The sequence below is a fragment of the Tachysurus fulvidraco genome, chromosome 7 (assembly GCF_022655615.1).
Source record: "Tachysurus fulvidraco isolate hzauxx_2018 chromosome 7, HZAU_PFXX_2.0, whole genome shotgun sequence".
Lineage (NCBI taxonomy): Eukaryota > Metazoa > Chordata > Actinopteri > Siluriformes > Bagridae > Tachysurus > Tachysurus fulvidraco.
This window is the reverse complement of record NC_062524.1, coordinates 25,428,505-25,452,291: the sequence shown is the minus strand read 5'-3', so window position 1 is coordinate 25,452,291 and position 23,787 is coordinate 25,428,505. Positions and strand designations below refer to the sequence as shown.

Genomic DNA, 23,787 nt, shown 5'->3' with positions numbered 1-23,787 from the left:
TAACCATGAATCCTTATATCTAACATTATGGCAGCTAAATGTATGTTTTTAATTATGGGGATTATGTGGAGCGCTCACCAGACAAGTTCATGAGTAAGCCGATTCAAAAACAATAACCTATTAGTCGGAATGTCAGATTTATTTGACGACTTCTGACCGATCAGCATTGAGAACTCGGAAGAACTTCGATACATTGGGGAAATGTTATTTCCGTGTTTAATGTTCAAATTATAAATCACTGTATCACGGTATACTGTCCAACTGATAAGTCATCATGGTCCTGGTCCTGAGCATTAGAGAACACACCTTTCATTTATATTTAACAACTGATCATACTGTATTGTTGTTATCATAGTGCCTTTTGTTCTAACAAGTCATTTCTGTTTCAACAGTATTTAATTCAGGTGATGTCAGCAGCAGGATCAGTGTGCTCATGGCGTGCTTCATGGTGGCTGTGTCGCTTCTGTTCACACGGTCCAGCTGATGCTAAACCACATCCTCCTCTCAGAATGAGAACCTTTACCAAGTTTGACTCTCCTGTTCCCTCAATGTATCATGAGAATAAACCGAGCTATGATTTTAAATAATGTGTATGCGTAAAAAGTACAATAGGAACAGCATTATAAGAATCTGCCAACCTGTATGAATGTTCAATGATATGGTTTGGTCAGTACTTGTCCATTCAAAATAATTAAAGCTACATCCAATTTAAGCTACATCCAATTTACTGTGATGGAATTGTATTTATCAAATGGAAAATATTCTATGATAGATCTAAGTTAACATTAGTAAGTACAGTATATTTGTACTATCAAACAACCTTTAGTGATGCATGTGACATTAAATGCACGCTTTGGCTTTGGCTTAAAGTACTTTCCAAAGTATTATTTTCCAAAGGGATTCTGCAAATGATTAAATATAATCCAGGCGATGTCCTATATTATGTTTTAGTCAAAATTAATTAAGCATGAATAAACACATGAACACAAATTAATTGTTCTGTAAAACACAGAATTTTGGTTTGACTGGATTTAATACGTGTCTTAATCTGGAGTTCTTTCCTAATATACAAAGCAATGAAGGAGAAAATATATGTTATTTATACTGTAAGTTCTATAAACTGGTGCACTTTACAAAAAAATCCTCCTTTTTGTTCTTTTGTAAGGTGCTTATATATATTTATTTACTGCAGTGGGTATCTAGGTCTTTCTATATTTTCTGTTTTTTTTTTATTAAGATTCATGGTGTATTGTACTTGCATTGAATGCAGCACTTTATATTTATAAATGCATAAATCAGTTTCAAATAAACTCATGAGAATCTATACTACTGGCTCTTTTTTAATGTCAATTATCTTCTCTCATATAATCACTGCTTAGACAGTCGTTACTCCTTTAGGCAGCTTTTTCCTCCTGCTCTTGTATGTCCTAACCAAACCAGTTTAAGGTGTGACTATCCAGTATTTGTAATGATCCAGTCTAATCGGCTTAATTTTTCAGTTTCTGGCCGTCATAGTTCATGAACCATTAGTGGTTTTCATTTTTTAAAGCACACCCTCATGGTGATGGACAAAAGTATTTATTTTTTTCATTTGTGAATCCATAAAACATAAAATGTTATGATTTAAACTGGTTCAGAATCAGAATCACAAAAGATTCAGTATCATATACAAAATCAGAATCATAAAGATTCAGTATTATAAATCAGAATCATAAAGAGAATCTGTATCATACACTGAATCTGAATCAAGAACTGAATCAAAATCATAACTTGAATCATTATCACAAACAGAATCAATATAATAAACATAAGTATCATAACCAGAATCAGTGTCATAAACAGAATCAGAAATATCATACAGTATGTGCCCACAAACGTATGTCAGCTCTCTGCGACAGCTTGCTTATGGTTTTTAAATTTGTCCAGTCTAATTATTTGGGAATCTCCTGGGGGGTATTCCAGAAAGCTTGGTTAACTTACCATTTGATAAATCATAACCGGGTTGATTTACCCCAAACAGGCATACCATGAGAATGTCAGTTCCAAAACACCTGAGAAGAGTTTGTTTAATCAACCTCCAAATGGTTACCCAGAGTTTATGCGCGTGCACGGTGCATGTATAAAAAGACATTTTCAATGGATCGCCGATTTCACGAGTCACCATGGAAACTCAAAGCGAAAAAAAGAGAGCGGCGTATTTCACAGAGGCGGAGTTGGAGGATTTAATGCATGCTTATGAGGAGTTTAAGCCAGTAATATTAAAAAGAAGCGATACAGCTGCATCGGCTAAAGCAAGAGAGTTGGCTTGGCAAAAAATAACGGACAGAGTAAATGCATGAGTGTATTAAAGTTCTTGTGGCTCCAGAAGGATTACACCTTATTAAATAAGAAATATACATTATTATTTTAAACTAAAGAAATAAATGGCAGTAAAAGTAAATGCTTTCATAGTGATATAACGTATTCAAAAGGATGTATAAGTCATACTTCATTATTTTGCATTATAATAAAACGGGAGCCAATACCAAATTTGTAATTTAAGCCAAGTCAAAATGAAACACAAAAACATTCTGCAAAAAGGTAATATTTGATTACACAATTACTGAACTATTATTAACAGGATTTAGTATATTCATTCTGTCATAGAAAGAATAGAAAGAAGACTGAAGCCCGTCTAACTGGCGGGGGCCCACCACCACCTCCCTACAAGTGATGGTGAAAAAATGGTGACATGTAAGTTTACCTCTATGATTTGTTTTCATCTCTGTCACTTAAAGGCTTTTTGAACAAGATTAATTTTTATGTAGGCCTACTTTATTTAACTGCATATGATGTATGGGCTACTGTGATCTTAGTCTGACATGTTACTCTTTTCATGTATTATTTTCTTTGATAATATTGAGAATTTAATGGGTTGTGTGTTCTTATAGATACTGATGGACGGATTGTATTATTGGACCCTCCAGAAAGAACAGTCTGTCACAGTGATTTGTTGTCAGGTACCTTTAGATGCTTTTAGGTTGTGTTTTTTTTTTTGCCAGATAATGTATACTTGAATATTTCTCCTGTAGGATGAAGATGATGAAGATGACGATGAAGAGACCACATCTGCTGTGACAGAAGTGGACAATGCTGGTAGATCCACTGAGGTATGATGCATACCATTATAATGTATGGCCCCTTTTTGCATTAGAGTAACAAACTGTTATTGTCCTTTCACAGTACATACCTAGGGATTTGCCCACACATGAGGGTCCTTCAACCTCAGCACACAATCTAAGCAGGGTAAGAATTTGTGTCCAGGTGTCCATATTTGAATTTTATTGTCTGACCAAACAATCTCATTCATTAAATTTTTTCCACCTTCCTAGTTGCCAGCAAAGGAGCTGTATAAGGTCCATCTTCAAAAACAAATGAGAAAAAGTGACATGGAGATGGACCTTATACAGCTTCAAATGGAAGAGAAAAGGCTCCTCATTAAAAAAAGCAGCACTTGAAATTGAATTATGTATGTATGTATGTATGTATGTATGTATGTATGTATGTATGTATGTATGTATATGTGTATGTATGTGTAAAGCAATATAAAAAAAAACATTTTATTGAATTTTACTTTTATTGTTTTTCAGGAAATAAAGAAATAACCTGCCTGGCAGACCGGTGTAAAAAAATTAATAAAAGTCATTTTTTTACAGATCCTGTCTCTCAAAAGTCTTCTGTCTCTGTTGGCCTCTAAAATCTGTAGGTGTTCCTCTGGGCCATCTTCCTCAATACAAGGAGGGTGGCTCTCTCCTCTTATAGTGGCAATATTGTGAAGCACAACACAAGCCACTAAAATGTCGCATGCCCTCTCTGGACTAACCCGGAGCCCACGCAGACACTGAAACCGAGATTTGAGGATCCCTATAGTCATCTCCACCGTGGCCCGTGTTCGGTTGTGAGCCAGGTTAAACCGTGTCTGTGGTCCACGCTCAGGTTCAGGGTAGGATGTCATTAAATAGGGCAGACAAGGGTATCCTCTGTCCCCCAGCAAGAAACCATTGTACTGTCCTGTAATGATTGCAGTGTACAACACAAATGGAATGTAAAAAGGAAAAAAAAAAACAATTGTATAAAGCAAAACATACCCTGCTGAAATGTCTGGCATAATGATGACTCGCGGAAAATTCTGGCATCATGCACAGATCGTGGCCATTTTGCCTCGACATTGGTAATGATTTGGGTTGCCTCACATATTACCTAGTTAGTGGAAAAAGTAATGACTTTAATGATTTTAAGAAGGGAAAAAATTAAGTTGTTACCTTCACATTGATACTATGAATAGATTTCCTATTGACATATTCTCGCTCATTTATTGGTGGAGCTTTAATAGGAATGTGAGTGCCATCAATGCACCCAATTACATTTGGAAACCAGGAAACAGAAAGTTATGGAAGTAGGAAGTGTGTGTGCGCATAATGAATACATGTATAGATATAAATAATATGACTAAATATGCGTCATAGATTTTACTACAAAGGACAAACCTGCCACTCTGTGGAATTTGTCTTTAATAACAAGCAGAGGTTTATGGCCAGGGAACTGCACAAACGTGAGTAAGAACTGTTTAAGTGCCAGACATACTGTACGAACGGCTCTACACACAGTTGCCTTTCCCACATGCTCTGAATTGCCCACACTGTACAAAGAATGGCCAGACGCAAAAAAAAAATTTAAAAAAATTGCTAAGCGCATAAGTTTGTCACATTTGCGATATGTGGTTTTAAAAGACGTGTTAAATAAACTAACAAATCTTTTGAAAAACGATAACACTCTTTCAAATATTCATTAGGGTATGCAAACACATCAATACGCGGTCTTATAACCCTCTCCAGGCGGAAAAAACTCGTATAATTTGTGCTTCTACGTCCACAGGATCCTCATCAAAAGGGCACGCCATGCTCACCAACCTTCTGCAACGAAGTTACACTGAAACATAACCTGCTCCCGAGCAGGTTATCTTCAGAGAGTCAGTTGCTATGGTTACATACATACCCAGAAAGTTACCTCCGTTTTTGGAACCGAACTTACCCTTAAACATACCCAGGTATGTCACATAACCTGTTTTCTGGAATACCCCCCAGGTTCTTTGTTTTTGTTTGTTGTTCTTTCCCGCTCTCTCTTTGCTCCGCTATCTGTCTCCTCAGATCCCTGCCATTGGACACCTTTTCTGTCAATCCTGATTACCCTATGTGACGTCGCTCGCCGATTCACTAATCACCGCCTGATTCCACCTATTTAAACCCGCCACTATTCATTCATTCATTCATTCATTCATTCATTCATTCATTCATTCATGTTTGCCGATTTGTTTGTTGCGTTGTGTTTTTCTGTTGTATGTCATACTGTTCACATAACCCAACTCGTTAGTCACTCGTTCTGCGTCTGTAGGTTAGTGTTCATTCGCCCTGTGTGTGACACTGTGTATATTGGGGAAAGTGGACAGGTAAGTACGTCACGTGACATACATTGTGCAACACGTAGGTACTTGTTTCTGTATTAGACACATTAGGTTAGGAGCATGTGCCACACCCTCTGTACGTTTTGTTTGGGTAGGTAGTGTAGGTTAGTTAGGGCGTCTCATTACTTTTCCTTTGTAGGAAAATCCGTCTCATTACTTTTCCTTTGTAGTTTAGGATAGAGGGTTAATTTCAAGGTAGAGTGGTTTTTGTTTTGCTTATTTCTTTGTTTTGGCACAGCTCGTGTCCCTTTCCCACTTTGTGTCTTTTGTTATCTGTTTTTGTAAGTATTGTAAATATTGTAGATATTAGCTGTTCTTTCACTTGTCACCACCACTTGTGTATATAAAATACACAGCTTTTGCCCTCTATTTTGTTGTCCTGGTTGTTGATTGCCACATACACACCAAAGATGATCTAACCTTATCCTTTCATGTGTTGCATCCCATACTCCTAAACACCTTCTGGGATCATAACACTATCTATACAACAAAAGATGCTACATTATACAAGCCATTTAGGATTTCTGTATTTTAGAACCAAACAATAAATTTGTGATGAAAAACAGTGGTGAAATTTGAGAGATTCGAAAAATTGTACTTCAAACCTTTTAGAGATTTAAGCACTTCTGTACGTCGCTCTGGATAAGGGCATCTGCCAAATGCTGTAAATGTAAATATCATTAGTTATGCACATGACAAGTAAACTTACAGAGACTGAATAATATTTCTAGAAATAAAAATTGTTTAATAGTCTAATAGTAACATTTGGTTTATGAAGAATCTAGTTCGTGAGATTTTATCTTTATTATCTTCTGACAAAACTGTTAGTGTTAGTACTGCAGCAACATTAGTGCAGCAGCAAACACATCAACAATGGTGGATGTTGCTTTAATGTTAATGCTCATGGCTTTGCGAACCTACATTGGCATCCAAACGCGATGAATCCAACGTGTACGTGCAGCTCCATGTAATTTGTATAAACGGAGGTTGTAATCAAGAATAACGGAAAATACCTAAAATCATTTTATCATTAACACAGAAAAAAGTAGCCTTAGCATGTAGCTACCTACTATCATGTTTGCTGATAATTGATCATAAAGTAAAAGTGTATTAAACATTGGTATACTTAAGGTACATTATCAAAGGCGTTAACAGTAACCTTGCCCCCAGCCTCGACCCCAGCCCCTTCTTAAGGTACATTATTAAAGGTGCTAACAGTAACCCTGCCCCAACCCATGACGCAAGCAGTTCTTAAGTCTAGACCAGCAACGTTTTGGTGCTACTTAAAGGTGGGGTGCACGATGTTTGAAAGCCAATGTTGATTTTTATAATCACCAAAACAATCATGCCCCTATCCCAAATGGGTGTCACCCCTTTTTTGATAGCTCCACATATACATACATAACCCAGGCAACTATTATGGTGGAACCTGCTGGGGAAGCTGGCCAAGGGGATATTTTTTATCAATAAATGATCACAATGAGTAATATTATTTAATACAGGTCAAATGTGTTTTTGTAGTACTGTGTGTTTTACCGTGAAAGGTTTAGCTCTGTTTCACATGAAAGACGTTCAGTTCTCTTCAGCTCTGGAAAGCTGATCCCATCCCACGCCTTCGTCACTTTGTACCGCCAATCTGACAAGCCGGTCTGTGACCAACGCAGAGAATGGCTGCAGGACCAGATGGCTGTTTGCTTGTGCTGGGTTACCTCCACTCCCCTCCCCTGTTCCAAGTCATGTGTTTTTATGGCATACTGATTATATGATCATGTTGCATAGGTGTTTTTCCTGTTCCCGTACTGTACTCCCCAGAGGAGCATAGTCTGGGGGTTGGTTTTTTCTCCTCCCCTCCCTCATGTTATGCTGTATTTCTTCCTCAATACTTTGTCTTCCTGTCCTGTCCCCCCTTGTCATATTGTATGTATTGTATGGACACGTTTTAACCCCGATTTTATCATCTCTACACTGGCTACCTGTTAAGTTTTGAATCGATTACAAACTGCTGCTACTTACGTACAAGGCTCTTAATGGTTTAGCTCCCATGTATCTAACTAGTCTTCTAACACATCCTAGTTACAATCCTTCACGCTCTCTGAGATCACAAAACTCAGGACTTTTGGTAGTTCCCAGAATATCTAAGTCTACTAAAGGTGGTAGAGCATTTTCTTATTTAGCTCCCAAACTTTGGAATAGTGTTCGGGGCTCAGACACACTTTCCCAGTTTAAATGTAGATTAAAAACATCTCTTTAGTCAGACGTACACATAATACATCGTATAATATCATGCACCAATACATCAGACCTGTACATTTTTATGAACAGCAGATATGTTAATCCCTCTCCACTGCTTCTCTCTTTGTACCCATCCCGAGGCATCCAGACATTGTACCAGCTCCCAACTTCCTATGTAGGACGAAGCCTTTGGACGTCCACTGAGCCGAGGCGGACTCTAAGAATCCCGAGACATCTCCAGTTAGACTCTGTGATACTAAGGAGATCTGAAGTCCATGATCCTTACACCAATACAACATTTGTTTGACTGTATATTACAATCACACCCCCAGTGTCACCCATATGAGGATGAGGTCCCCCTTGAGTCCGGTTCCTCTCAAGGTTTCTTCCTTTAACAATTTAAGGGAGTTTTTCCTTGCCATTGCTGCCTGAGTCACCTCAGACTTGCTCATAGGGGGATAAATACATACAGATTGTGAACTATACTGTATATATCTAATAATAATCTTGAATTTTTATTCTGTTAATTCTTTTTCTTTGATTATTCGTTATTTCTTTTATTATTCCTTATGTTTACCTTCTGCTCTATGTTTATGGTCTGTAAAGCTGCTTTGAGACAATGTCTATTGTAAAAAGCGCTATACAAATAAACTTGAATTGAATTGAATGGCTAATTTTGGTATCTGTGACCAGTGAGAATAAGGCTACTACTACTACTACTACGTTTCTGAAAACAGGAGCCCTAATTAACATAAAATTAAGTAAACCAGTGAGGAATGTGAAAAAATAGAAACATGCACATTACATGTGCTGTGACTCATAACATGACGTTGTGTGTAAATGTGTCAGTTGTACATAGGCATCATGCTATTTCAAAAATTTATAAAATAGCTTCAACTTTCTGTCATTGCATATGTGTTGATGAGGGAAAAAACAACACTCAGTTTCTCATTTGCATAATTTAATTCTTATAATTGGAAAAACATCAAGCATGCTAATTTAATTACCACATAATTCATCTAATAGTCACTAGCACATACTGCTTCCTTATCAGACCTTTCTTTCTGTTCCTGGAAATGCAGAGACTGTCAGAAATATACACAAGTGTTTCCTGAACAGTTCTATATACTCAATTTAAAAATAACACAAAAATCAGTTCTAAAAAATTCTAAATAAATCAGGTAAATGTGGTTCTGTAAGAAATTCAAATCATTTAACCTACCTTCCCTATACTGACAGTTATTTGCTTATATGTCAGTAGTCAGATGCTAATATGAAAAAGTTTCATTATTAGTCATGTATCACTTAGCTCAAAGCAACAAACATGAAGAAACAGAAAACAAATGCGTCAGTGATGGATAACAAACTGATGCCTTGTCTTACGTCTTTAGACTTCAGAATGCAAACAAAAAAATGTTCAGCGTGTGAAAAAAACAAAATATCTTAGATGACGCATTTATTAAACAAGGAAAGAGCACACACTAAAACAGAAAATTAATTCATTTTACCATCAATGTCCGTAAAAACATTTTTCAGCACATAAAATCTAGAAATCACATTCACATTACATTTCAATCACATTTCACATTCAACTCCCCGTGGAGTGAACCAGGAAGTTAAAGAAATCGGATAACATATACAGAAAGGCTATATAACATATACAGAAGTACATTTTGTGTGATTTTCATAACTTACACAGTATATTTGCAGTAAATTTAGGCTAATGGCAACCTTTTCTCTTGTTACTATCTATACAACAAAAGATGCTACATTATCCAAGCCATTTAGGATTTCTGTATTTTAGAACCAAACAATAAATCTGTGATGAAACACAGTAGTGAAATTTAAGAGATTCTAAAATTACTGTTGTACAGCCTCTTTTGCATATATTTTAGAAGCCTACAAAACACCACATACATTATTTGTACTTCAAACCTTTATTTACTTTATATACATTTTATACTTCAAAATGATGTACTTTATCTGGAATGCCCAGATATATATCAAATGTTGATTTTCAGCTTTGTTTCAAAAATTTGTAATTGAAATATACTTCTATATAGGTTTGATAATACGGCTTATGATGCATGATCCATCTCTAAACTTGTATAAGTAAACAGTGGAATACAAAGTTTAATGTAAATACCAGACAAGCCTGAAGGTGTCATCAAGTTATGTGTGACGACGTGAAAGCTAATGACACGAATCACACCCAATCAGCATCACAGAGAAAAAAAATAAGTGTTTATTCATTGTGTCAACTCATTGCCTATAAAAGCCACAAACCGACAAGTCTTAGTATCCTGAATACTGGGACTAAGATTCTGACCTGAAACTGAGGACTTTTTATAACACTCTAACTGAACACTTACGAAGATTACAAATCATCTGGGTGAGTTTAATATCTTAATATCTTATAAATTAGTGATGAAAGTAATAATGTATTCATATCTATGAAATAATGATCAAACTTATAATACATAATCAGTTTTTTAGATATAAATTGTTTGTATACAAGACTGATAAGAAAATATTAAGAAAATATTTTGTCATCTGTTTAAATGTTATTTGCTTTTTTGCTCTTGTTTTACCAATCAGATACAATTCTAGACATAAGGATACTGTTCAATGAGATTGAGATTTTTAAATAAGCAAAGGCAGACCTAAATTGAAAATTCTTTTAATTCTTTTGAATGTTGTGATATAAGGTGCATTCTATGTGTGCCGTTAACCAGATCAAAAAAAAAAACATTTAATTGTCTGTGAATGCATATGTATATATATACCCGTATGTGTGTGTGTCAGCTAAGATCATAGATATTGCAAAGGAGAAAAATTTCAAGCTAGTTTAGATGAAAAATATTTAGTAATCTCTAGAAATCCACTGAGACCTGGCACTATCCTGTTCTAGAAAGAATTAAGTAAAGGTTTTTCTTTCATTTTCCTAAAAGAATTAAGTAAAGGTTTTTAGTGAAAGAGCAGAGGAAAACATAAGACATAATTTTTCATTCTCAACCTGATATTAAATGTTAACAGTTATCTTAAAGCTATCTTAAAAATATCTTGCCATATTTTCATGGAAATATCTTTACACATGAAGGCAGGCAGGTATTTCAGCATTGTGAAAACATCCCAGACTGGTTTAGGTGTTAAAACTTTAGCAGAAGTGAATGTCAGAGTGTTCAATAAATGCTGGTAGAAAAAAAAACTGGTATCTAAAAATGATTAATAGTCTGTGATATTGATTACCAATGTATAAAACTCTATAGAATGCAGATAAAGAATATTGTGTAATGTAATACAATAGAAAACACAATGTGGTAAAACATTTGAAAATGTTTTGATTTCTGAAAAGTGTGTGATAATTTGTGTAATATTATTTAAGGTTGTTATTGGGAAACATTCAGGATGACGAGAAAAGAACTGAGAATCGTGTTCATACTGAGTAAGTTCTTATTCTAGGCTTATTCTTATTATTTCACCCATAATGCCTTACTGCATATTTTGAATAATAATAATAATAATAATAATAATAATAATAATAATAATAATAATAATAATAATAATAATAATTTTATAGGTATCATTCTGAGATCTGTAACTGGACAAAGCACAAATGACACAACACCAGCAACTACAAATGCTACAGCTACTACACAAGCAATTGCTACCTCTGGTAATGTAACAGTTTCGACAGCAACTACAACAGCAGCACCTACAAACGCTACAGCTACTACACAAGCAAATGCTACTACTGGTAATGTAACAGTTTCGACAGCAGCTACAACAGCAGCACCTACAAACACTACAGCTACTACACAAGCAAACGCTACTACTGGTAATGTAACAGTTTCGACAGCATCTACAACACCAGCACCTACAAACGCTACAGCTACTACACAAGCAAATGCTACTACTGTTAATGTAACAGTTTCGACAGCATCTACAACACCAGCACCTACAAACGCTACAGCTACAACACAAGCAAATGCTACTACTGGTAATGTAACAGTTTCGACAGCACCTACAACACCAGCACCTACAAACGCTACAGCTACTACACAAGCAAATGCTACTACTGTTAATCTAACAGTTTCGACAGCATCTACAACACCAGCACCTACAAACGCTACAGCTACAACACAAGCAAATGCTACTACTGGTAATGTAACAGTTTCGACAGCATCTACAACACCAGCAACTACAAACGCTACAGCTACTACACAAGCAAATGCTACTACTGGTAATGTAACAATTTCCACAGCAGAAGCACCTACAAACGCTACAGCTACTACACAAGCAAATGCTACTACTGGTAATGTAACAGTTTCGACAGCATCTACAACACCAGCAACTACAAACGCTACAGCTACTACACAAGCAAATGCTACTACTGTTAATGTAACAGTTTCGACAGCATCTACACCAGCACCTACAAATGCTACAGCTACTACACAAGCAAATGCTACTACTGGTAACCTAACAGTTTCGACAGCATCTACAACACCAGTAACTACAAACGCTACAGCTACAACACAAGCAAATGCTACTACTGGTAATGTAACAGTTTCGACAGCATCTACAACAGCAACTACAAACGTTACAGCTGCTACACAAGCAAATGCTACTGCTGGTAATGTAACAGTTTCGACAGCACCTACAACACCAGTAACTACAAACGCTACAGCTACTACACAAGCAAATGCTACTACTGGTAATGTAACAGTTTCGACAGCATCTACACCAGCACCTACAAACGCTACAGCTGCTACACAAGCAAATGCTACTACTGGTAATGTAACAGTTTCGACAGCACCTCCAACACCAGCACCTACAAACGCTACAGCTACAACACAAGCAAATGCTACTACTGGTAATGTAACAATTTCAACAACTACTCCAGCGGCACCAATAAACTCTACAAATATTTCAACAGTAACTACTACCAGCCCCCCAATAACAACACCACCAGCTGTAACACTTCGTCCACAACCAACTGTCGACCTGAGTGTTGGTCTCACAACTCCTTTTACTACAGAATTAAGTGATCCAAACACTCCTCAATTCAAAACTTTGGCTGAAAGGGTGACTGAAACGGTACGTGTCAGACCATCCACTGAAATATTATGAAATAATTTATGAAATAATTCAGAACAGAAAACTATACATTTCATAGTTGTGGTCAAAATTTAGATTTAAAATAGATGTTCTGTGAGATACATTTACAAAATATTTGTCTATTGACTGAACAGAAACAGTAATAAAAAGCTCTAACTGTAGGATAATAATAAATATCACCTTTTTGCAGTTGAATCCAATCTATAGAAAACGCTTTGGCTCTAAGTACCGTAGCTGCAGAGTCAAAGCTTTCAGGTGAGACCCATTTTAAATTTACAATCAACACATTTTTATAAATGCATATTACATGTTTCATACATTGTAGATAAGAAATTATGTTTCTATACTCAAATTTACGTTTCTATACTAAAATTTTCACATACAGTACAAGTAAAACTGTAATATTTTTCTGTTTAAAATAGTAATTTATTCATGTTATTCTAACCCTAAGACAAATTCAAAATTAAAGTTTGTTAGGACAAATTAGCATATTAAAAATAAGTTTGAAAGAATTTTATACAACACAAGAAAGTAATATTAATGATTTTTTCCTGCAGAGGTCGATCTACACGTGCTGACCAAAATACAGATGCAGATGTCGAGCTGATATTCGACGAGAACTCTACAACTCCCATCCCATCTGGACAAGCAGCAGCAACTGTTCTGAAGGAGGCTGTAGATAGTAACAGTAATTTTAGTGCGCTAATTAATTCCAGTGCAATCACTGTCCTTAGTGAGTATAACCTTATAAAATAATAATTCTCAGATGGGTGGAGGTTATTATAACAAACAAGGGTGTAAAGGGAGAATTCTAATAAAAAAAAATGTCAAATGACTCAAATGACAAATTAAAACACTGTATTTGCATCATGTTTGTCCTTCCAAATATTTGCATTCATACCCTATATTTCTCTTTTCAGATCAGCCAATCGGTGTGACTGTGAATTTCGTAACAAATGGCACTTTTACAGCAGATCTCTCAAATACTAGTTCAGATTCATTCACAACCAGAACATTAATGATTAAAAATGGAGTAAGTATGAAATTAGTACCCTTTGGTTTAATTGTGAACTTGTAAAAATGCGAAATAGAATTATTCGCTTTCACAAATACAAGCATGAAATGCAGAAATACAGATATAGACTAATAGTCACAGTAAGTTTCACTAATATAAATCACTCAAATTTGGGATTCAATCACTAAAATGCACATTAGATACATTTGTATCTATAGCAAACCTGTCAAGTATGTCAAGAATAATATATTAAACATATCTGAATATAAAAAGTTTTGTTTTATATTCAGATATTTTTTATATATTATTCTTGACATACTTGTATAAAACAAAACTTTTTTATGTGTAAGTCTGTTGAATTTATTTGTGAGCAGCCATGACTACATTGTATTAATGTTGACGATGTAGCTTGATAGCTTGTTACCTTTATGTTTAAAATCTCGATTTTAATTGTAGAAAAGTTTCCCTTGTTAATCAACTGTTGACTTCTTTGCAGCTTAACCCTTTTTTCACTCAAGACTTCCCAAATTCATTCAGTCTCTTAACCATGTTAAACTACAGGTAATTAAAAGTTTATTTTAAGCATTTTGCCTCATAAACCATCCATATTCATATTATAAAACCAAATTTCAATACACACATTTCTCTTTACTAACTCACTTTATCTTTGTCTAACCAGCACCGGAACGTTTAAAGCCGATAATGATTCAATTCTAAACAGCATGGACTTGGCTTTTAACAGCTCTGCTGGAAATCCCAACACCACCCAAATTGCTCAAACTATGTTTCGAGCAGCCAAAAATGGCACCCTTCCTTTTCAGATCTCTATCACCAGTATCACAGTGAATGGCACGGGTAAGTAATACATACATATTTTATGTAGTAAGGAATATCCATGCTTGAAATAAAACACTTAGGGATATTCAATAATATAATATCCTGTGACAGGGTGTTGTGGCATGACCCTGTACAAAGCAGAGTAACTGTTAACATGCTATAACTTTACAGGAATTTAGACAGAGACTGCAATTTGTAGTTTATAAAACCATGACATTTCATACTCTTTAACCATGAATCCTTATATCTAACATTATGGCAGCTAAATGTATGTTTTTAATTATGGGGATTATGTGGAGCGCTCGCCAGACAAGTTCATGAGTAAGCCGATTCAAAAACAATAACCTATTAGTCGGAATGTCAGATTTATTTGATGACTTCTGACCGATCAGCATTGAGAACTCGGAAGAACTTCGATACATTGGGGAAATGTTATTTCAGTGTTTAAAGTTCAAATTATAAATCACTGTATCACGGTATACTGTCCAACTGATAAGTCATCATGGTCCTGGTCCTGAGCATTAGAGAACACACCTTTCATTTATATTTAACAACTGATCATACTGTATTGTTGTTATCATAGTGCCTTTTGTTCTAACAAGTCATTTCTGTTTTATTTCAACAGTATTTAATTCAGGTGATGTCAGCAGCAGGATCAGTGTGCTCATTGCATTCTTCATGGTGGCTGTGTCGCTTCTGTTCACACGGTCCAGCTGATGCTAAACCACATCTCTCAGAATGAGAACTATTACCAAGTTTGACTCTCCTGTTCCCTCAATGTATCATGTGAATATACCGAGCTAAGATTTTAAATAATGTGTATGTGTAAAAAGTACAATAGTAACAGCATTATAAGAATCTGCCAACCTGTATGAATGTGCAATGATATGGTTTGGTCACTTGTAGCTTTAATTATTTTTAATGGACATCTTGTAACATATTCTTTGTATTTGATTGTGGATTACTCAATCCTGGAGTCGAACTTTTGTATGATAGATCTAAGTTAACATTAGTAAGTACAGTATATTTGTACTATCAAACCAGTTTTAGTGATGCATGTGACATTAAATGCACACCTTGGCTTAGGCTTAAAATACATTCAAAAATATTACGGGTTTCTGCAAATGATTAAATATAACCCAGAGGATGTCTTAAATTATGTTTTAGTTAAATTAATTAAGCATGAATGAAATAACACATAAATGAATTGTTCTGTAAAACACAGAATTGTGGTTTGACTGGATTTAATACGTGTCTTAATCTGGAGTTCCTTTAATATAAAAAGCAATGACGGAGAAAATATGTTATTTATACTGCAAGTTCTATAAACTGGTGCACTTTACAAAAAAATCCTCTTTTTTTGTTTTTTTGTAAGGTGCTTATCACTATATATATTTATTTACTGCAGTGGGTATCTAGGTCTTTCTATATTTTCTGTTTTTTTTAAATAAGATTCATGGTGTATTGTACTTGCATTGAATGCAGCACTTTATATTTATAAATGCATAAATCAGTTTCAAATAAACTCATGAGAATCTATACTACTGGCTCTTTTTTAATGTCAATTATCTTCTCTCATATAATCACTGCTTAGACAGTCGTTACTCCTTTAGGCAGCTTTTTCCTCCTGCTCTTGTATGTCCTAACCAAACCAGTTTAAGGTGTGACTATCCAGTATTTGTAATAATCCAGTTTAATCGGCTTAATGTTTCAGTTTCCCGACTGTCATAGTTTATGAACCATTAGTGGTTTTCATTTAAAAGCACACCCTCATGGTGATGGACAAAAGGATTTTTTTTTCATTTGCGAATCCATAAAACTATGGAATTTGAAGGGAATGTTATGATTTAATCTGGTTGAAAAACATATTATATTATATTAAAAAAGTATTATAAATATAATCAGAATCACAAAAGATTCAGTATCATATACAAAATCAAAATCATAAAGATTCAGTATTACAAATCATAATCATAAAAGAGAATCTGTATCATAAATTGAATCTGAATCAAGAACTGAATCAAAATCATAAGTTGAATCAGAATCATAGCTTGATTCAGTATCAAACAGATTTAATACAATAAACTGAATCTAAGTTATAACTTGAATCATTATCACAAACAGAATCAATATAATAAACATAAGTATCATAACCAGAATCAGTGTCATAAACAGAATCAGAAATATCATACAGTATGTGCCCACAAACGTATGTCAGCTCTCTGCGACAGCTTGCTTATGGTTTTTAAATTTGTCCAGTCTAAATATTTGGGAATCTCCTGCTCAGTATTTGAATCTTTCGTAATTAATTCATTTTCAAATTACATATCATTAGTTATGCACATGACAAGTAAACTTACAGAGACTGAATAATATTTCAGAAAAAAAAATAGTTTAATTGTCAACCTCTTTAGGACCGCCGTGCCGTGCAAGGCACGGAAGACAAAGTGACCACTAGGGGATGAGCCAGAAACAAGCCTCATTGTAGCTTTAAAGCATTAAATCCTCTAAAAACACGAAAAAACCTATTTAGCTAGTAAAGTTTATACTCTCAAGATTTTTTTAAGCCCACAAACAAAGCATAATATGATTCATAGCCGTCATACTATTTGAAATTTTTTTTGGAGAAAACTGACCTAGGTGGCGCTAGACCAGTTTTTCTCTTACCTTTAGACGCTTCCCTTTCTTCACTGGGGTAATATATTACAAATATTCCACAAAAATCCACACAGGTCCAAGGAACTGGAATCTGTAAGCCTTTTAATCCAAAACGCTTTGGTCGCCTCGCAAATATTCCGTTTGTGTTCCGAAAACTGGAAACAGTAGTGCGCCACCATCTTGTTTTTCGGCTCTAACTTCTCATTGGGGGTGTCGCTACTCGATCCGTACAACAACACGATCGGTTCCGCGCATGTGCGAAATGACGTCACTTCCTGTCATGGCCGACCGCAGTTTCGGAAATTAACGCTATCCTTACCGTTGTCATAGCACTTTATTTGTATTGCTCGTTTAATGTCTGTTTTGTGTGCAAGTTTGCTTTCTCTAACTTGTTTTTATGGTATTGTTGTCCTAAGCAGTCACTAAAATAATGTATCAAATTTTTAAGGTTAATATGTGACACAAAATAAAACGTATGAGAAAATGTAGTAAAATTAAACTATAGTTTACATATGTTACACATAATTTGGGAAATACAGATGTGTGTGTTTACATTTACAAAAACACAGGACTAAACTGATTTATTCAACTGATTTATTCATAAATTAATTTGTTCCCTCCCTCCCTCACTGTACATTGCATTGACCTTTAAGCCTTTTTTTATCAATGCAGTAGAACAAAAATGTTTCCATGTCCTCTTGACATTGAAAAATAAACATAAAGTCATCCTTTGCCTCAGAGAATTCATCACACATGACCCTTTTGAGGGCAGTTTTTATTATTTTTTTTTATTTTCCGTGAGTGAGGGAGGGAGGGAACATGAATAAATCAGTTGAATAAATCAGTTTTGTCCTGTTTTTGTAAATGTAAACTATTGAAAGGCAGACAAATAAGAGTTGCAAATAATAAGACTTGCAAATAAAGTGCTATGACAACGGTAAGGATAGCGTTAATATCCGAAACTGCCATCTGCGATGACAGGAAGTGACGCCATTTCGCACATGCGCGGAACCGATCGTGTTGCTGGTACAGATCGAGTAGCGACAGGGGGTTTCAAAAATTCTAAATTTACGTCATATTTATAGCCCAGGGCCTAACGAATCAAACAAGCCCTCACTTGAACCAATCGGCGCTTGTATTGCAGAGATAGACGGCTGAGAAGCCAATGATGTCATGACATCATTTTTGGGAACCCGCCTTTGACTATTACTCCTTCCAATAGCAATGAAATGGGCCGGGACCTCTACAGCTCTTTAGCCAATAAGGAGACGATTCCAACGGTATGCAACATCCCCCGTCTCCGCTGCCTGGATCTGCGTGAAAAAGCTGCGCACAAGAATTATTGCGCAATCCTTGACCTTTTCATGCTCTCACAGCTCAGGGTGTCAGGTCACACCCGACTTGTAGACAGAGAGGCTCTGTGTGTTTTAAGCCTTTTAAACTGAGCATGCAGTCTTTTAATTCAAAGTTATACAGTAAACAAGTACACAAAAACACATGACCGGACGGACATGTCCGTAGAAAAATATTTTTATTGAAGCCATTTTTGGGTCTTTTGACTTGAATTTTTTTTTGGTGAAAGCCAAGACATGTGGCTATGACCCTCAGTTGTTATTTGGTCCCTAATATGTTCCAGAGAAATAAGATTAATCAGTTTATCAGGTAAACAACCCAGGCAGAAATCAAAACTTCCATTCTAGCCTCTGTAACTTTGTGCCAGTAAGGCCTAGAATCAATCTGACACTTGTATCTGAAACCAGAGAATCTCTTCTTTCCAAGAGACGGCTCATCCCTGTGTGTCAAAGTATGTGGGAGCTGTACCACTTTTTGTTGGGTAGGTCATGTAGGCGAAAAACCTGCAATAGGGGGCGAGATCCTTAAGAGGAAACCCGGAATCAACTCTAAAATGTGAAATAAATCCTTTTTAAATTTCCCTTTAATTTTTTTGTTTGAGGTTTTAAGGATCATTTTAAGCTTTCCGTCGGTTCTTCTTGGTAGTACTTAATCCTGTTTAAATTAGGCACTGATTATACAGTTGTTTGTGCTCATAACTAACCCATTGGTTTACATGTATTTAACTGCACCTTTAATAAACATGGAATGTCATCCTCCCCACTTTGTAACTTCCTTGCATGACATAATTCTATATTCATAATTCTTTCTTCCTGGTTCTATTCTGAGCTATGTGCTTGTCACTAAAATTTATCTGCTAATGTGTGAAGCAATTTCTAAAAGGATGCTTGTCTATTCAGTGGTTATCTGATGTGCATATGAATTGAATATTCAGCAGGTCAGACACGACGTGCGTCACACCTGTATGTCAACAACTGATGAGAACAGGTACATGATAAGCAAGAGTGACGACTGATCACTTCAGAGACTGACAGAGAGCGAGAGAGAGAGAGAGAGAGAGAGAGAGAGAGAGAGAGAGAGAGAGAGAGAGAAGAAATGCATGCCTTGCATTCAAGGTGTAGCTGGTGTATATTTAAAACATTTGTCTAAAAGGTATTACAGTGTACATCCGCAGTCCTTAAGGTAATTAAGTGACTTAAGTGTACCCTTGAGCATGCCCCGCCCCCCATTTGTTAACAAATGCACTGACTTTACTATTTTGAATCACCCATGGTTATGAAAAGATGTTTGGATGTGATGTACAGTCATTTATTTTATTTAAACACTCTTTATATACTGTTTTAAAACCTCAGGGTTTTTTTTTTTTCACACACAATTAGAATGAGGGTGTGACTGGTTTTCACTTTATTTTCAATGTCTTCACTCCAAATTCATAACACTAGAATTGTACTGAAGCATCATTTTCTTTTGAATTAAATTTAAAAATCAAAACTGACATTTCATTTCATTTATTTCTTTGTTTCTTTCCATTATTTGATTTGTTTGTAAGTATCCTTATAACATCCCTGGAGCAATCCATGTCTGTATAATTATTACAATCATATAATCTTTATAAGCTATTTATGGCTTTGCTATTTAAATCTTTATATGGGTTACTTAAACGATAACAGTATGATATGGGTGGGACCCTAAACAAAACCTGATGAATCAAGTCCAGCCCAAGCATTCTGTGTCACTTTTAGAAACATGAGTTTCCTTTTGTCTTCAAACCTGTTTTATACCAGACGTGTTAAGACAGAGAGAAAGACGTTGATCCGAACACGACCAACCAAAACATTCCTGGTCAGGGCGAAGCAGGAACTTTAATTCCATTCTTAGCATTTACGAGATGGAATCATGTCCAGTCAACGTTTCATTTCCTTTATTCCTCTGTGACACTCTAGCAAGCTAAATATATCATGAATTCACCTGGATGTTAAAATACAAATATGAGGACTCATTTGCATCTAGTGTTAATTTTGTCACCTATTTTTAATTTAGTCTTAGTCTTGTGCCAAAGGTCCTTGTTAGTTTTAGTTATATTTAGTCATTCACATATCTTTTTTTGTTAGTCAAGTTTTAGTCGCCTAAAAGTCTCGTCATTTTAGTCTAGTTTTAGTCAAAAGAAAACTCAAGGTATCTTAGTCAAGTTTTAGTCGACTAAAAGTCTTTTAACTTTAGTCTTGTTTTAGTCAAAACAATTGTAGTAATTTCTGATTTAGGAGACACATGATTAACCTGTTCTGAAGGGTATTTTATTTTAACCAACACAATTCAAAAGCTGGGGCCCAACAGACTCCGACTGACAACTAAAGTTACAAAGGTTTTAAAGTTTTGGTTGCCTTGTGTCTCATGTTTCTGTTCAAATCATAGATAAAATAAATATACTCAGAAAAACTGAAAATAATAGGCCTACTTTACTGTGGGCCTGTGGGAAATATCATTTAACACAAAAAGCCACCTAGACGGTGCACTTGTGCTCAGGTTTTTTTATTTATTTATTTTGAGCGGCGTGTGGACGAATTCTTTCTACTCACACACTAAACAGCACTAAACAGGGTAACAAAACTAACAGATGTCCAATACAGGAAGCTGCAATTCAACTTGACTCAGGAAAACATCAAATAAGAGACTAAACAGTCAAATTGAGTTACATGGATCATTTGATTTAAAAGATTTAATTTAAGACTATTATTAACATGTAACACATGCCCAGAAATTATGTATTGTTCACAAACGAGTCGAGTCATTGAATTGACTCTTTAAGGTCAATTCTTCTTAAAGCATAATTTAATTAACATACTTTGGTGTTATAAAACTTCTTAATAATTAACAAAACAGTAGACTTAGTAATATTAATTAATATAATCAATACTGTATTATTAAGTGAATTATACTGATCTATAAAATGTACAATATCACGTGTAATATCATACCATGTGCAATATTATTTTAATTCTCAATCACTCTATTTACTTCTCTTGCATTGATAAAATCTCTTATTTTATTGCATTGATAATTCTCTTATTTCATCTTTTCTTTCGTACCAGAACCAGCATGTTGATGGTCAGTATTTTCCCACAACCATAAACCTACTGATGACCTCTATATTATGCATACTCTCTGTACCTACATTGTATATTATCCTGGTTATTGTTGTACATACAATGTACATAATACACACTTATAGCATCTGTCTGTCTGGCTGTCTGTCTGTTTGTCTGGCTGTCTGTCGTTTTCAAATGTGTATGTATTTTTATTTGAATGTAAAGAAAAAAAAAGAAAAAAAAAACACCCATACTGCCACCTAGTGACAGAAGTACAGAGACGATCAAAATGAGCTGCACTGTGGATTTAGAGAGAACATATGACAGGGTGCCGAGAGAGGAGCTATGGTACTGTATGAGTATGAGTATGAGGAGTGGCAGAGAAGTACGTCAGAGTAGTTTAGTGTATGTATGAGAGGAGTATGACACCAGTGAGACGTGCTGGAGAAGAGTGTCAGAAGAGTGTCAGGAGTGTTGTGCATGACAGAAGAGTGTCAGGAGTGTTGTGTGTGTGACAGAAGAATGTCAGGAGTGTTGTGTGTGTGACAGAAGAGTGTCATGGGTGTTGTGTGTGTGACAGAAGAGTGTCATGGGTGTTGTGTGTGTGACAGAAGAGTGTCAGGGGTGTTGTGTGTGTGACAGAAGAGTGTCAGGGGTGTTGTGTGTGTGACAGAAAAGTGTCAGGGGTGTTGTGTGTGTGTGTGTGACACAGAAGAGTGTCAGGAGTGTTGTGTGTGTGACAGAAGAGTGTCAGGGGTGTTGTGTGTGTGACAGAAGAGTGTCAGGGGTGTTGTGTGTGTGTGTCACAGAAGAGTGTCAGGAGTGTTGTGTGTGACAGAAGATTGACAGCAAGAATCATAGGAAAGGTGTAGAAGACAGTAGTGAGAGCAGCTCTGCTGTATGAGTTAGAGACTGTAGCAGTGAGGAAAAGACATGAGGTAGAGATGGAGGTAGCAGGGATGAGGATGTTGAGGTTCTCTTTAGGAGTGACGAGGATGGACAGGATTATGAACGAGCACATCAGAGGGACAGATCAGGTTGGCTGTTTTGGAGACAAGGCCAGAGAGACTAGATTGAGATGCGGACATGTACAGAGAAGGGAGGTGGTTATACTGGTAGAAGGATGTTGGAGATGGAGCTGCAAGGTAAGAAGAGGTCAAGAGGAAAGACAAAGCGGGGATATATGAATGTGTTAAATGAGGACATGAAGGTAATTGGTGTGAGAGTAGAGGATGATGAGGATATAGTGAGATGGGAACAGATTATTCACTCTGGTGACCCTTAATGGGAAAGTAGAAGTAGATTTAGTGGTTGCAAAAATAATTATTGTCCATCAAGACAATGTAGAAAAGTGCAAAACAACATTGAAGTCTTGAGGAGGGAAAATATTAAAATTCATTCATTAATTCATTTTCTACCGCTTATCCGAACTTCTCGGGTCACGGTAAATATTAAAATATCGTAGAATATTTTTTAAATATGAATTGATCAATCTAAAGATTTCTTGATTGATTAAAATAAATTACTGATTAAACTGATAAAATGTTTTAATATCATGTCATAAAACCCCTGAGTTTACTAAACAAGATGCCTGCGTAAGTAGTACGAAGTTTTGACACAGAGAATGGTGCAAACGGTGTATTTCCGGCACAGGCGACTGTCGCGAAGTCACTCTAAATACGTCAGCTTCGTCGCCATGTTGGAGGGGGCAGATTCCCCAAAAGAGCTCATTGACTTGAATCATGACATCAGATCTGTGCGCAGGTCTGTTGTTTAAAACCAGCTCCTGCTTGCACATTTTGCTTTTTTTTGTTTTTTTGTTTTTTAAATAATAAACAGCATTTGGACTTCAATAATAAAAACCTCTGCTGGGTGTTTTGTACACATGGAGTACATACACAGGTCCTTGGTGTAATAGCTTTCTGAATGGAATAATAGGCTGTTATATTTTTTTCACTATTTTGTGCCGACCTGCCTGGAGAGAACCT

General features: G+C 35.8%; 1 long non-coding RNA gene across 1 annotated transcript; it reads left to right on the top strand.

Moving 5' to 3' along the window:
- Positions 1–10,027: 10,027 nt before the first annotated feature.
- LOC125145219 lies at positions 10,028–11,500 on the top strand. The gene is made up of 3 exons (XR_007143552.1): positions 10,028–10,124; positions 11,118–11,177; positions 11,313–11,500. It is a non-coding gene; the product is annotated as an uncharacterized LOC125145219 (long non-coding RNA).
- The last annotated feature ends 12,287 nt before the right edge of the window (positions 11,501–23,787 follow it).